Here is a 16495-nt window from a genome sequence, read left to right on the forward strand (position 1 = left end):
CCACGTCCTCATCAGCACTTGGCACCGTCAGTGTTCTGGCTTTCGGCTGTTCTCATGGGCCCGTGGTGGTACTTAATTGTTTCAATTTGCATTTCCTTGATGGATGATGTGGAGCATCTTCCCATGGACTTACTTTCTGTCTCTATATCTTTTTTGGTGAGGTGTCTGTTAGGGTCCTTGGACCTTTTTATTAGTTCAGGTCGTTTGTTTCCTTATTGTTGAGAAGTCAATCTGAAAAGACTAGGTTCTGTATTATTCCAATTCTGTGACGTCATGGAAAAGGCAAAACCATGGACATAGTAAGAAGATCGGTGACTGCCAAGGGCCAGGGGAGGGGAAGGGTTAATAGGGAAAACACAGAAGATTTCGGGGTAGTGAAAATGCTCTATATAATAATAGCGCACATATGTCATAATACACTTGTCCAAACCCATAAAACGTACGACACCAAGAGTGAACCATAGGATGAACCATGGACTTCGGGTGACAAGGACGTGTCGATGCAATCCCATTATTTGTAATAAATGTACCTCTCCGGTGGGGGGTGTTGACAATGGGGGAAGCTGTGGGTATATGGGGGGCGGGTACGTATGGGAAACCTCTGTACTTCCCTGTCAACTTTTCCGTGAACCTAAAACCATTCTAAAACAAAGTTTTGAGAAATGTCTATCACTTGTAAATAATATTTCAGCACTTATATTTATTATTTATATTCTCACGCATTCACTAAAGCCTACAAAACAATTTAATATTGTATTAATATTTGATAATATTTTTAGTTATAAGTGAGAGAAATACTCTGGCTAATGGGAGGAATGTTGAGAACCTCACATAGTCAGTAAGGACCAACATCACTAGCAAATATTCGCTGAAGGAGCCAAAGGTATATGAACGCAAGACTTCCTAAGTCACACTGTGGGGAGCGTTTTGTCGGGTGTCACTTCCGATGGCATTTTTGCCACTGTCATTTCATGTCATCGTCGGCATGTGAGGCTTCCAGTAACAGGTTCTAAATGTCCCCTTTATATTTGCGTTATTACTTAATATTTAATATTAAATGAAGTAATAATATCACTTAATATTGCTAAGCAGTATTACTTGATAGTACTAAGTGGGCCACGGCTCTGTACTGGATTCTCACGATGATCGATTTGGGCTCGGGGTAAAGTGTAGGTGAGGACCATGGTGAGAGTGGCGAATCTGTCACTTGGCTTATTAATACGGCATGCCAACGCTCCGAGTTCGCCTCTCCCAGAACCCTTTGCACAGAGTTGATGCATGCAGGTGTTTGTTGGTTGAGACATTTATTCTAGGCGGCTAAGCTGAGGAAGTACTTTTATAGGTATGAAAGCTTTGATTTTGCACCTTAGAGATGTCAGTGTGAGAACGGTCCGCATGAACATACATGGATGGCAGTCACGGAATCAGTTTTCGGAGGGTAGGCTCCTACCACGGTCAAGCACAAATAGACGAACTGCATGAATGCCGATAGTGTCGAGTGTGGTATTGCATTATAAATCTTCGCGATTTCGTCCTGACATCATTTCTATAAAAGCACTGAGTCAGAGCCAAGGCTAAGAGGCAAAGAGATGGCTGTTACCGTCTGAAATAATGTTCAGTATTTTCTGAAAAGGAAGAAATTGATTACATCCACCTTTCGGTATCAGTTTTCCACACTTAAGTTCAACTTACTGCCAAACACCGCACACCCCAAAACCTTCCTTCGTGTTTTATATATTTCTCCTGTATGTGGTTAGCTGCCCTTTATAATTTTTTTCTATAAGATACATACAAATAAATAATCTTTTCTGTAGCAGCGTCTTCTGATTATTCAAGGAACAGTGTGAAAAGTCGTAATAATCAAGAAAACACACAACATAATGCAGAACGATAAAAACTTGAGTTACATTCCCAGGAATGTCAAAGAATAATGCTAATATCTGATTGGAAATATGGTTTGGGATTTCTGTAGCACCTGGAAAAGTGTTTTCTAATTATAAATTATCTTTAATAAGTTCAATTGACTAACAGCTTTTGATCTAATCATTTAAAAATAGAATAAATTGCCAAAAATCGTAATTCAAACTTTAAACATGTCGCCCTGCTGATTCACTTACATTATGTAAACTCTTTTTCTTTTTATTAGAAAACCCACAACAACAGGGACGTAATAAGGAGAAAATAGGTTGTGTTCACAGACTTTGATTGACAAAGGAATTGAAGTCACCATTTAAATCTCAGTGAACCGTTTTGAAAGTAAATTGGCAAAAATAGTAGTCGGTCTCGCTCGGGCTGGTAATTGTATTTCTTTGTTTAGTCTCTTTCCCATGGAGTAATCATTTACCCACACTGCTGCACATCTCAGAAATGCAGGTACAACGGCACTGAGATCGTGCAGTTGTTGAAAAATCGGAAGATTTAGACTCTACTTTGAAAGAGTTTATACCTTTGAGACACAATGGCTAAACTCTACAGAGAACGAATAGCTGATAAATATATATGAATGTCTACATCATAAGTAACAAAGAGTGCAGGTGGAAGGGCTGACAGGTAGACTGCAATCACAGGGTGTCAGCAAAGGAGCACTCTCTTCATGTTAGAATCTGTGTGGTATTGGAAAACAAGAGATGGGCGGGGGCATTTACTGAGAAGTCATTAAAATCCTGAGAGAAAGGACTCACATTTTCTGACATCCAGTAGTGAGGCTCTATACAAGTTTTAATAGGAAAGGCAGTTTGGTCGAACGCCTTTGGGTGTAGATTGTGTCCTGAGGTTTGCTGGGAGACCAGGAGATTTGCAGGAGATTTGCAGGTGGTAGAAGAACCATCCACCGTTCACTCCCTAAGCGAGACTCTCAAGTTAGACGTGTTTCAGTCATCAAACGTGCTCTGGAAAAGTTACCTAACAGGAAATCCTTTCGTCTCAGGCCGTAATGCTTCTAATTACTATTTTTTTTCCTTTGTTGTATTTTGATTTCTTCTGTCTTTTTCCATCATAGGTCGTCGGGTTTACTAGTTTAATTTTGCAGAAAGGGAAAACATGATTGTTCCTCGGAAAAGTCTGAAAATGTTCTGTTACACATAACCTGTGTTCTCTGCAGGAATTTCTTGACTACCAGGCTGGAAATTTATAAAACAAAGCTTCTTTCTTCGCATGTGGCATTCCCTGGTTACAAATTAGGAAACTATGTGAACGATTTCTCCAGGTGGGTGAGTTTGTAGTTAAAGAAACTGTGCAGTGTCCTAACGCAGGCCAGTGCCCGGCCCTGTCGTGTTGCCTATGGGCCAGCTTCCTGGGACCCGAGGAAGCGAGGTGATCGGAGGGGTTCCGCCCCAGGTCCTCCCACATCTGCCCGCCCCAAGCCCTGAACGCTCCCCTCCCTCACGCTGGCCGACCCGCTGGTCGAAAACCCTGTCTTCTTGCCCATCCAAAGACCAGCTCCAGCCAGATCCTCTGTCTGTCCCATGTCCATTTTTCTCTTTCTAATGGAACCTTCCAAAAACACGATTCTCTGAATTCAACAACTCAGAGACAAACTCTGAATCAAACCTCAAAACACAATATAGTCCTAAGTAAAATGCTCAGCTACTCAGGCAGAGTCATCCCCAGTAAGGTTGACAGTGACTTCACAGTTTTTCTGCTTCCACCAGAAAAAATGGTTGTGTATGTGATTCTCATCAATTTCGTTAAAGAATACTTTCAACTCGTTTCTCCAAAAAGAACCCCCTGCCCCTAATAAAACTGGATCATCTATCTCTAGTGGGATATCCAGGCTATAGTCGACAGTCTTTCAAATTCTTCACTTCTAAGTTTCAAAACTTGGGTTTTATTTTCAAATAGACAAATATAATAAGTGCCTTAAGAGATTTATAAAGAGTTGTGCCACGTGAAGATCTATAAATCTGCCTGCCAAGGTAGTAGAATAACCATTGAACAGATCTAAGAAGTTCATGATATAATCATTTCATGCCTCTTTCTCTTCTTCCTTTTAACTGGCTTAATTATGTTGTATAAAGAATACTATAAAGGAAGTTTAAAACTAAAAGTAAATAATGGAGGAGCATTGGTTTATTTTTCTTCATTTTTCTCTCCTGGATGACACAAGGCAAAAAAAAAAAAAATCACTATTTGCATGAATGTTGCTTGAGGGTAAAACTGGAATTTTGCATAGGAATAAATTTGAGTCTGTTTCATTATGAAAACAACTGTTCACTCGAATGTCTGAGGTTTTCACCATAGACCAAGGCAGAGTGGTTTTGAGCCTGGAAAATTATCATAGCAGATGTCAAAACCCTCAGTAATTTTCCCATGAAACATCTAATATAGATCAACACGGTTCCTGGTGAACCTTCTAGAAAGCGTTAGCACGAACACGTACCACACAGACACCTAAACAAATAACAGGCTGTGTGGAATCACGTGATAGGAACCAATTACATTGTGTTAATTTTCAGCCAAAGATAGTAATTTTCATTTTAGAATAGTTCATGTGAAGCCATTTCTGAGACAATAGTTAAATACGAATCCTAATTGTCTTATCAAGAGAATGTTTTGTTTGACGATAAAACCAAATTAACAGTGTTTAGACCTAACGGGAGATTCTTGTGAATTTTCGAGTATTATTCAAAGGCAGCTTTAATAAATTCATTAAGGACAAATGCTTGCTTCATGGCAAACCCAGGTAAATCTATGATGAATGATTGATTCATGCCGTCAATAAATGCTCATCAGTGTGGGACCGTGTGTGGAGGTCGTCACATCTGTCTCTGCCCACAGAGCCAGACACCGATGGGTGAAAGACTTGTGTCTTCAGTATTTCTGCAGCCCGGTCTGAAGGTTCTACTACTCCTGTAAAGCTCCCATGGCGCATTCCATTTTAGAAATAGTTTTTAAAGGAAAGAGGAATTTTCTGTAGACTTTAAGAGGCGGGGCTGAGAGTGCGGGGCTCCGTCGTCGTGGGATGTGGCTGGAACTATCCCGCACGTTGCCGCCGTTTGTTTGGGGCGAGTGCGTCAGCCTCCCTGAGCCTGACAGGCTCTGTCGTCCTCACAGTGAGAACAGCATCAACGCTTAACCTCCACGTTGTCACCGGGATTAAATCCAAGACGACGCGCGTAAATCACGTCGTGCCTGGCACTGAATGTCAGACGTTGAGTCAAGTTTACCCACTTTAGCGTTCTTCTTCTTATTTTCCCTTACAGTGCTCTATTTTGGTAAATGTCTTATCATCATGACAAATGTATTTGGTGACAGAGACTCAATTTAAATTTCCCTGGTGGCGAACACTGGTTTGACATATGTAAAAATCGAATAATGTTGTGAGCTATGATATATTAAAAAGTATAATTCTCTTCTTTTTTGCTTACAACCATTGCCAAATCATTGTAACTTTAATTCGTAACTGCCTGTTTATCCATCTGGCATTTTACTTCTCTCTCTCCCATCGTGTTGAAATAACTGGTCATATTAAGCTCGGCTCTCAGGATTATCCATGCGAATGTCTGCCTTGCATTAACAAAACTAATGATTTTGGTTCCATATTGCTTTGATAATAAAACTAACATTATTATCGATAACCACTTCAGGAGACACAAATGTAATGTTGCATCAGAATTGAAATGATCCGTAAAAATGTTTGAATGGTAATTACGATATCGCAAAGCAAAGCAAAGGCGAACATTTTAGTAATAGGGACCATAATCAAGACTGTGTGTGTCACCTCTTCGTTTGTAGCATGCTGGCCAGCATACAAAGTCCGATCGCTTTTTGTCCTTGAGTCTTTGCAGAGCGATGCACTTTGCTAAATGTTAAATTATATGACACCTTGGGAAGGTGATAGGCCATCCGGGGGAGCCCACGACTGGGGTCAGTGCCCTGAGAGACCCAACAAATGTGTGCACCCCCTCTCCCTGCATGAGGATGGAACTGGGAAGAGGGGCACCATGGCCTTGGGCTTCCAGGCTCCAGAATGTGAGAAATAAGTGTCTTCCTGTCATGAAGCCACCGGTTTTCCGCAGCCTGGGTGGGCTGATACCCGAGGAAGCCTCCGAATTCATAGAACCCACAAATCTCTCTGAGCCATGAATCTACTACCTGACTTTTCCATTACATCAGACTTCCTCTCTGATTAACAGGAATTTAAAACAACACATTTAAAACACATTACATTGAAAACACATCACCCGTTCTTGCAAGATAAACCAGCATAACCGATCGATTTTTACTGGTATATGCATCATTGCTCTTAGAACCTTGGAGCAATGGAAAGACCCAGAAGGAAATCTGAGAGAAGTTTACTTCCTAAGAGTGAAAGTAAGACCCCCCCATCCCCCGCTCAAACGGTAGCGTCAACGCAGTGCAGACTGACCTGTCCGCTCGTGGCGGGGCTTATTTCTAGTTTAACGCTAGTTGCTCATCTCTAGTCCTAGGCTGCTAGCTCCACTAAAGTGCGTGTGTGTCTGCGTGTGTGTGTCTGCGTGTGTGTGTGCGTGTGCGTGTGTGTCTGTGTCTGTGCGCGTGTGTGTGGACAGTGGTCCCTGGGCGGCGGCGGCCTGAACGAGGCCACGCGTGCCCTCTCCAGCCTGCCGGCCCTGCCGCCCTGACCCCCCGCGGCAGGATTTTATCGTAACCACGTCTGCATCCTTCGTGGGTCACCAGGGGATGTCTGACCACTTTCCCGTGACACTTCGCATCTCAGAGGAACTTAGGTTCTTGTGCCATCCGTGCTGATGTCCGCACAGGTGAGTTTACCGCCGCTGCCTGCACTTGACGCAGAAATGCGAAAACGTGATCTGGTCCCCTGACCAATGGCCTAGACGACCGGGTGTGTGAGTAGATGGCGCTCCATTCTGGCACCTGGACTCCTACATCCCCAAACCCTGGTGAGACCCGCAGCCCAGCCCTCCCTCGGGGGGTTGGCCCCGGTGGGCAGGGCAAGGACGGTCTGGAACACTGCCCAGACCCTGTCACGGCCTGGGCGGAGGGGGGAACCTTTTCTCTCAAGGGCAGCTCTGCTGGCCGTGCGTTCCCTGCCACCGCTGAAGCAGTGGTGGGCGGCACAGAGAGGACCATGGCGGATCGGGCTGGGTCCTGGAGCTGTCCCGTCCGGGCTGGCGGGAGCTCTGACTGCATCCCTCTGAGAGGAAACGGGTTTGAGTGCATCCTCCCAAACAGTCACAGCGTGTCTGAGACGGAGCTCTTACAGTCACAAGACGAAAACGACAACTGAGAACGTGTGTTCTGTGTTCTCTGCACGGTCCTCACCCCTTTCCCGGAGGCCCCGGGGTAGGCGGCTGACAGAAGCCGAAGGGCAGAGGTGACAAGGACGAGGGTGGGGGCCCGGCAGAAAGCCTCTCAGTCCCCTCACGTGCTCCTTTCCTCTCCCCGCGTCTTTCTTTCTTTTTTTTTTTTTTGAAAATTTCTTAATGTGATAAACCGTGCTTTGCATTTAGGACACACTGTGTATTTTTAGCTAGTCTCCGGGCCCTTAAGGGGACACTTGGGGCCAGTCTCGTCCCTTTGATGCAGTGCAAAGTATTCCCCTGTCTCGGTAAAGCCAACCACATAATTAAATACTGTCCAGATTGTATCAAATATCTTAATATAGAATAATAACGACAACTTTAGCCATGTATTTTTTCTCGTTTTATAGACCACTTCTAAGCATTCTCTTTACTCCTAAAAACATTCCCACGCTAACTTTTTTTGCTAATGTGTTAGTTTTAGAAATTAAAATGCTTGCCTCAGCAACATTTAGTCTGCGGAGTGAAGAGGAAATCTATACTTACTGAAATTATACACTAACATTTTTAATAGCAATTGCACATGATACACATGTATTATCTCGATTCTACTTCTCCGAAAATCAGTGATTCCTCAAATTAGGCCTAAATCATGTATCATTCAGGACTCATTTGCTATATGATAATTTACCCATTATTCAAAGCATATCGATGACTTACCTCCCTGTGGTTTTAAACCAAGAAAAGAACAAAGGGGGTTTGTCATCTTCTCTCTGCTTTTCCAAAGCACTGACTCATTTTCTACAGAAGAACTAACAGTGTTTGAAACTGTCTATATCTTCAACTACACTCTGAGTTATTGTATGTCAAGAAATTTTTACTTTCCTTCGATTCTTCCAATATCCAGACGAGTTCTTAGAACATATTAGACCGTCAATAACGTTGTCGAAAATAAAATAGATGCCAATGAGTAAGTGATAATATCAAGGAAAGTTATTTTCAAAAAGATAGGATAGATCAAGTTGAAATTTTGGAGGCTTTGCGGTTATTAGAGTTTTTAGTAAAGGAAGTTGTAGGCTGGGTTTCGTTTTTGCGTAAAGTACGTCGACACCGGCTCCCCATTTCAGCTTGTTCAGAGAGAAGGGAGAACTTGAGAGTTTTTATGGCGCAGTCTGAATATTTTACTTCTGCTTTTTCACATGAAGCTTAAAAATTTTTCACCAAGTTTTTTCTAGACCATTCAACTTAATTGTCATAGAACCAATTTTTCAAACTTATGTTATAGCCCTACGTGTAACAAAACTGACGTAATGAGTACAGCTGGCATGAAGAGCCTGGGGAACAAATATCACCGCCACTAATAAGCCACTGATTCATGTTTTGGGGGTGGAGGCGGGCAGCGTCCTGGGCATCATCCCGTGAGTGCCACACGTGGGAACGGAAGGCCTCAGTTTGCACAAAATGTCCCTTACGAGGAGATTGACTCAGTGAGGTTTTCCTGCATATCGGACAGGCCCACGTACATACTGACCATAATGAAAAGACATACGGTGTCATGTTAAGAAATTCGTATTGAGGATTTAAGATTTTGCACATGGTTTCATATAAATAATTTATATATGTATAGATACACGTACAGATGTGTGCGTGTTTACCATGAACCATACTGCAGACAGCGCCGTGTGCAGATGCTACTGATGCTCATTTTAAGAAACAGGGTGAAGTACGATGACGTCAAAGATCGGAATTGATCAGGAGAACTGAAAAGAAGCATGTGACTAACGTGAGAAAGACTATGCCAGTGTTTATGCACTGTTTTGGCAACTCCTCCTCATGGTGTGATTAAAATAATACAGCTGCTTGCTGGAGACGGTACGGATTGCGGGCTGCGTGTGCCGTATGATTTCACTCTTCCAGATTCTTGCTGTTTCTGTGCCAAGTCCTTGTCAATATGAGTTTGCTGTGACAAGTGTCCTTTTTGAACCGAGTCTGTAATGCATTTCCTGGCTGTACCGTGAAAGTCGCGTTGCTTTTTCTTCTGAAGGTACACGTTGGTCCATAGAACCTGCTGGGTCCCCCAGCTTATGATTCTGATTCTGACACAGGACTGCATTGTATTTATATTCGAAAGTGAATTAACAGGTGTAATAATTATAATGTGAGCATAATTGCAACTTACGTCTGTTTTATAAAATTCCACTCTGAAAATAGATATTTGAGCTTCATCTTGCCAAAGCGTCTATCTCGGCAAGGAGTCCTGAGCAAGTCACAGCAGGTGTGGCCTTGTTAATGCGGCGTCCCCCTAGAAAGCTATGCACACCTGCCAAGTTTCCACGTTACAGTATTTTGCTCCGGGACTTGTCGCTGCCCTGCCACCTGCCTCCTGGAACGGTGACGGACACTTTGTAAGGGGAAGACTCCCCACCGCCACCAGCGTGGGGGGCTCCTCCCTGCGCATTGCCGTGGCGTCATTCGGCAGCTCGTCCTCCCTCTTCAATAAAGAGATAAAGGCATCAGTAGGGACGGCATCCAAGGAGCAGGAAGTTTCTAGAACCACATGCGGTGCCACTATGAACCGCACAACGAAGACCAGTAAAATCGCAAATAAAGTTCTAGTGAAAAATAACCTGGGCAGATCTTCTCGGTTTACCACGGCGGGGTAAGACGGGGTTCGTAGAGGAGACCGGGGAGGGGTGAGCGTGTGAGCGTGGCGAGCAAACATCAGCTTCCCAAATCGGAAGGCGACGTAACAACACCGCTTTCTACATAGCTCAGTTATATTTTCTGGAGGAAAAAAAAAAAAAACTATTCAAAACTTGTTATTTTTCTTTTCATTCGTAGAATATACTAGAGAAGCTAGTTATTAGTATAACTCATTGGTTTATTGTGCTGTCTTTAGCAGTGAAGGAAACGCTGCATTAACATGGCTTACGAGGGGAATTGTGTAAAATATCCATCGGAAGAATTCTACAGCCAAGACAGTGGATAGAGTTTTAAAGTACTCAGCAGAACTTTTTAAATGGAAATAAAGGTTCTTTAAATATTAAAGCTTAAGGTATAATGTAAAATAAATGAAAAAGAATGGATTTGGTGTTCTGCCTTTTACTCTGTGTAAAAAAAAAAACAAGCCTTAAACAGAAGCATAGATAACACGTAAGTGCCGTTTCTGACTGTGCATATGTCTGATATTTGGAGGATTCCTTTTAAATAAGATAAAGTCGACCGGCATGAAATCCTTACTTTCATGGTGACTTTGAATTTTCGTTGTCCCCTGCCCCAGCCTGTCTCCTTCCGAGTTGTATATGCTCTGCCACTAGATGGGGTTAAAAAGTAACAACAGCTTATCATCCCTGTTAAGACAAAAAACCCTCAATAAAACTGTACAGCCAAGAAAGTTATTTTTTGAATGAAAAAAATTTGCATTTAAATTGCACTCATCTCTCCAAGTATTAACTAACAAGGTGCATTCAAAAATGTACATTTATTATAAGTTTATTTGGATCTCAGAATTCAGTTTCTTATAGAAATAATAGAAAATGATTTCTGTGAGAATTATAGAAAATAGAAATGGGAGAAAATAGAAAATTACTTAGTGTACGTATCAACAAAAATATTTTCATCGTGTACCATACCAACATACTGATACTTTCTATAATACTCTCTCTATATAATATATAGAGTATTCTATAAACTTTACATGCCCACCTGGCAGGGCTGCCTCTCAGGCAAAGTCTGGTCAAAAACGACTCTAGACAGACAGACTGCATCGCTGTCTCTCCTAAGCATGAACATAATCTAAAAACTATAACATCTTCAGTTCCTTTCATGCCCAACCTAAGAGATCAGAGACTGATACCAGGACATGAAAAAGGAATGGTAGAGAAAGAGATAACTGTGTAAATATTGAGAGCGTTCGAATTAAAACAGTCAAAATTCAAAACACTTATCTGTGAAAATATTTTCCAGACAAGTGATCAAAAGTTCCCACAAATAAACATGGAAAAAGAACGCCAACTAAAGGAAAATTGGATAAAGCAAATGAAAAGGCAACTCTCTAAGTTCACAGTTGTGTAATAGACATAAACTGGTGTGAGAACTCACTGGGAACTAGAAACACGGAATAATTAAAAATTCTCACGTTTACCCATTCGATATATAATATCTAATGATGGCAAAAAATGTGGGAAAAGGCTATATTCAAAATTTATTTGGGGAATGAATGTCACAAAAGCCTTTAGAAAAAGCAATTCAGTTGTATTCATAAAAATTTACTCGGCAATTACACATCTGTGTGGGGGACCCTACAGAAATACTAGCTTATGTGCACAGAGATGAACACCGAGATAATTGCAGCGTTTTTCTAATGGTGCAATACAAACAGCAAAAATAGCCATCAGTAGAGTGATAGTTATTCATAATCGTGGGTACGACATTTTGCTGAAATTAAATAGAATGGAGTTGGTTGATAGGCGAGACCAAGAAAAGATCTCCAGACTGTATTAAGTGAAGAATCAAGGGTTTCAGAGACATAGTAAAGGTACAACCTTATTTATGTAAATTAAGAAAATAACTTAGCTAAATCATATTTTTGAACTTAGGATTTCTAAGTGGAAACGCATAGTGAAAGATCCGGAGGTAGACACAGCATTCCCTGCAGAAGGGAAATAAGTAGAGAGAGACAGACCAAAGTGGTATTTTTCATTATTCAAGACTTTTCTCTCGTGGGAATGTTCCTTTTTCCTTATTTTTTAATGTTTATTTTTTTAAATCGCAAGATCTTAACTTTATCTTGTGACAGGGTAATACAAACATATTATTCACAAGCAACAAAGAGATAATTTCTCCCAAGTCAGACAAGAGTACTCTTTTTTCACAGTTTCAGGGTCGAATAGCCTACATCACAGAACATGAATGAACATCCACAAAAGCACGATCCTTTTATTTAAAATGTCGTTTTGCAAAGTGTTGATTAGCAACAAAAGATTTTTACTAAATGGGTGAAATTTCCAAAGATTAAAAGAGCAAGAATGTAATAATATTCTGGGTCCCAGTAACGGGAGGTCACTGCCACCCGCGGCAAAGCCCTTTGCCCCTCCCCCGCCCCACCCCCCTCTCCCTTCTGTAGCTCGGCCGTGCTGTGAATTCCGTGCCTATTATTCTTTTATTCTCTTCTTACTTTGTCTCCCAAAATACATCATTTTCCTCTGCTTGCTTGGAACTGAAAATAATTTGAATCGTACTTAAAGCATTCTTCAGTGGCTTCTTCATTCATTCACCGAAAATTTTACCGAGAAGATGCCGGCATCTGGACCTGTATGTCACTCGTTTTCGATGATGTATTACAATCTTAGGAAGATGTAAAATTTACCATAATTGCTCTATTGTTACCGGTTTTTATAGTTACCTATTTCCATCGTTGTCAATGTTCTTGACAAACCATGTAGCTAAGGACACGCTCCTACGTGCTTCCTGAGCGGGGTGGCCATAACATGTCACTAGGAGAGGAACCGTTAGCCTACAGGATTTGTCTCTTTTCAGCTTTGCTAGATAATGACAAATGGTTTCCCAAATTGTTTGTATGATTTAGATTCACAGCAACTATATAGAGAGAATTCTGATTGTTCCACACCCTTTCATACACTTGACAGTTCAGAGACTTCCGTATTTGCCAACCTGGTGAGTGTGAAATAGCCTCATGTGGTTTTAATTTGCATTTCTCTGATTTCTAATGAGGTGATAGTTCCTTTTGTATGTTTATTGACTTATTCTTGTTTCCTCTCCTGTAAAATTCAAGTCATTGCCCATTCTCCTAGTGACTTGTGTGATTTTTTAAAATTATAGACTAACTGACATTATTCATAGATTAGGAACACTAAATTTTTGTCAGTTATATGAAACGGAAATGTCTTTTATTAGTGTGACTTTTATTTCAATTTGATTTATGGTCTACTTTGATTAGCAGGATTTTATAACATTAATATTCTCAAGTTTATCATTCTCTTCCTTGGTGGTTTACACTTGTTGAACCTTGTCTTGGAAATGTCTTCCTACCCAAACTTATGTATTTAAAGCTATAGATTTTTCTCTTAATATCTATTTATTGACATCCCACAATTTCAATATGTTGTATTTTCATTCTAGTTTGTTCTAAATATTTTATTATCTTCATCATGATTTTATCTTTGACTCATGAATCATTTAGAAGTATATTGTCTAACATCCAAATGTTGGTGAATTTTTAAATTTTATTTTGTCATTAATTTATAGTTGAAATCTATCGTAAACAGGGCTCTTAGTCTGTATGACTTTAATCTTCTGAGATCTATCAAGACTTGTTTTATGGCTCACTATCTACTTTATTTGGTAAATGTTTTTGAGCACCTGCAAAAAACTTTTTTTTTGATGATAAATAGCTTCGGTTTGTTTGTTCCAGATACACAAAATCAATTACAATAATTTTGTTTTTTCCTCGAGAAATGCGTTCCTTTTTCTTTTTGAATTGAATTAAGGAAATAATAGTTTTACTCTCCTTATAATATCCTAGTAATTTACAGAGGTTTACTTGTCCCCAGAGTCTCCTCAATATTTTCCCATCTTTGTGTAGTCTGGTTATTTTGTGAAATAATAACATTCAAATTTTGATACCATTTTTACCCAAATTTGGAAAAAATGTTTAGATTTAGCTAAACATTTAATTTAGATACAAGTTTTCATTTAACTCGTTCTCTTAAATTTAATTAACTTTTGGCTTTCTGAAGTATGTCCACTAATAATTTTTAAAGAAATTATGTTTCGTGAACTCTTACAAATTTTGAGAATGTTATTTCACTGTTAAACTTCTGAAAAGCAGCCATCACGAATAAGCTTCTTCATTCATGAGTACTTTTTTAAGCTCCAAAGTATATAATCATTTCAAAATAGTTAAAAAGTTGATTCCACAATATAGGATGGCACATGTGAAGCGTATGACTTATTGTCTTTTCGGATGATGAGGCACAAATGACCTAAAGTCACCCAGTGAAAAATCGTATATTATTATTTTACAGATTCACATTCTTTTTAATTATTATAACATGGAAATAATTTATTTTATTTAAATGGTATTTTTAAGTACCATGTGTCTCTTCTGTACGTGTAGAACTAGACTTCTACTATATAACAGCATTTACATACAATGCAGCAATTAGAAAGCCTTTCAAGTTTGTTTACATGGAAATCTTTGCATCTTGAAAAATAATTCATTTCACCTAAATTAAATCCCCAAACAAAATGTTTCTGTTATATAAATAGTCTTCAATTAAAGAAAATAAAACAATATTTATTATCTAAGTATTCTATCTCAAAAGTAAAAAAGCTTGAGGAAATTAGAATAACATTCATAATTAACAGTCCCCACATATTTATAGATATCTCCTTCAAAATACTGATGAAAAATATTAATCTCAATAATAATTAGAGAAATACACATTATCCTCTTTTTGCTTTAGTATGTTTATTTTTAAAATCTGTAGCAGTTCTTAAAGGGACGTGAATTCCTGTTGAATAAATCATATCTAAAGCCAAGCAGATTTAAAGGAACTATTTTATCAGGAAGCAAAGTTAAAAAAAAAAAATGTTTGCATAGAAAGTGTATTGTGGCCCTCTTTAAAATAACTCGAGAATTTAACACTCAGTCTTCACATATTTGGCACTTGAAATGTTTGGATTCTATTGAGTGTTATTATTATATTGTTCATGGTTCAGTTAAGAAAGAGTTGACACATTCGAAAGGGTTTAAACAAAAATAATTTTTAAAAGAGGTTATTTACAGAGGCGCGGGCTGGGTGGAGTGAGGTATTAAGCCACCAGCAGAAGTGGGCAGCTGTCCTGTCCACTGCAGCCCAGCGGGCAGCTGGCTCCTTATGCAGTGAGGACTGCAGCCCAGGCAGAGGCAAAGGGCAGAGAATCGACTTCTCACCCTCCACGCCTCCGTAAAAGCACTGGGGAAGTGGCAAACGTCAATATCAACGATTTCAAAACTCTGAAAATTAACTCAAGGCTTGCAACAAACCCGAGAGCATTGACTGAAGAAAAATGGCTGAATATCCACGAGAAAAGAGGGGTTTGCATATGTCCCGTCCTAGCCCCTCGCCCCTGATCTTCCCGTAGAGCTGACAGGTAACGGCTCTATCTGACCCACAAATGTGCCCCAACATCAGAGGCGGTGCTGGGTGGGGTAGGGTGTTCATCCATGACGTAGTCACATATGGGACATTTATGGGGCAGTAAATAAGAATTTTGGCTTTCGTTCTAGGGAAGAGAATAGAAAGGAAGAAACTTAAAGTTTTTATTGAAAAATCATAAATACTTTTACATTTTTTTGCAAACAAAACATGATAAGAAATAGAAATTTAGTATTCTGACCATTTCATGCTGTTTATTTTTTATTAAAGTCCTTGTCAGAATCCTTTCAATTTATCTTCTTTTTCTCAAAATATAACTTTTCATAACAGTGACCTTGGGCATCATTTTTTTCCTTTTAGTTTATATAGTTTTTTCCAGCTTTTCTCCAGTTTTATTGGGAAATAACAGACATACATCGCTGTCTAAGTTTAAGGCAAACAGCGTGATGGTTTGATTTCCACGTGCTGTGATTACCAGAGCTGGTTGAGCTAACATCCATCTTCTCGTAGAAATACAACGAAAGGAAAGAAAGAAGGAGAGAGTCCCGGAAGACGATCCTCCTTGCGAAGAGAGCTCTTAGGATTCACTCTCCAGACAGTCTTCCCGCATCTGACGAAGCAGCGGTAGCTGGAATCACCACAGTGTAGCTCGCGCCACGGTACTGGTACTTGCTCACAGCCGGAAGTCTCCCTTTTCGACCATCTTCCTCCATCATCCAGAGAAAAATTATTTAAGCTACAAAAGCAAAGGGAACAGAAACGAGTAGTCCTGCAAAAATCTTCATAGCGTGCTTCGTGCCTGGAGGATTGTGTGCTTGGCTCGGTTACGAGGGCGAGCAGACAGGCCGGGTGCCTCAAGACCCCAATGTGCATGATGGAACGGAGTGGCGCCAGCATCACTACGATTATTTAAAAAAGGAGACGGATTCCCTCGCCTCGGATGGGGATGCTGGCCGTGGTGGGGACCTGGAGCTGACTGTGGATGAGACTTTTTTTTTTAATGTACTTCTTAAAATAAGGATGGAGGAAGTTTAGGGGAATCTCTCTTTGTACTTTTGAAATATTTCGAAGACTCTCAGAGGGCTGAGAAAC

This window comes from Pteropus medius, unplaced genomic scaffold, assembly GCF_902729225.1.
Source record: "Pteropus medius unplaced genomic scaffold, Ma_sr-lr_union100, whole genome shotgun sequence".
Taxonomy (NCBI): Eukaryota; Metazoa; Chordata; class Mammalia; order Chiroptera; family Pteropodidae; genus Pteropus; species Pteropus medius.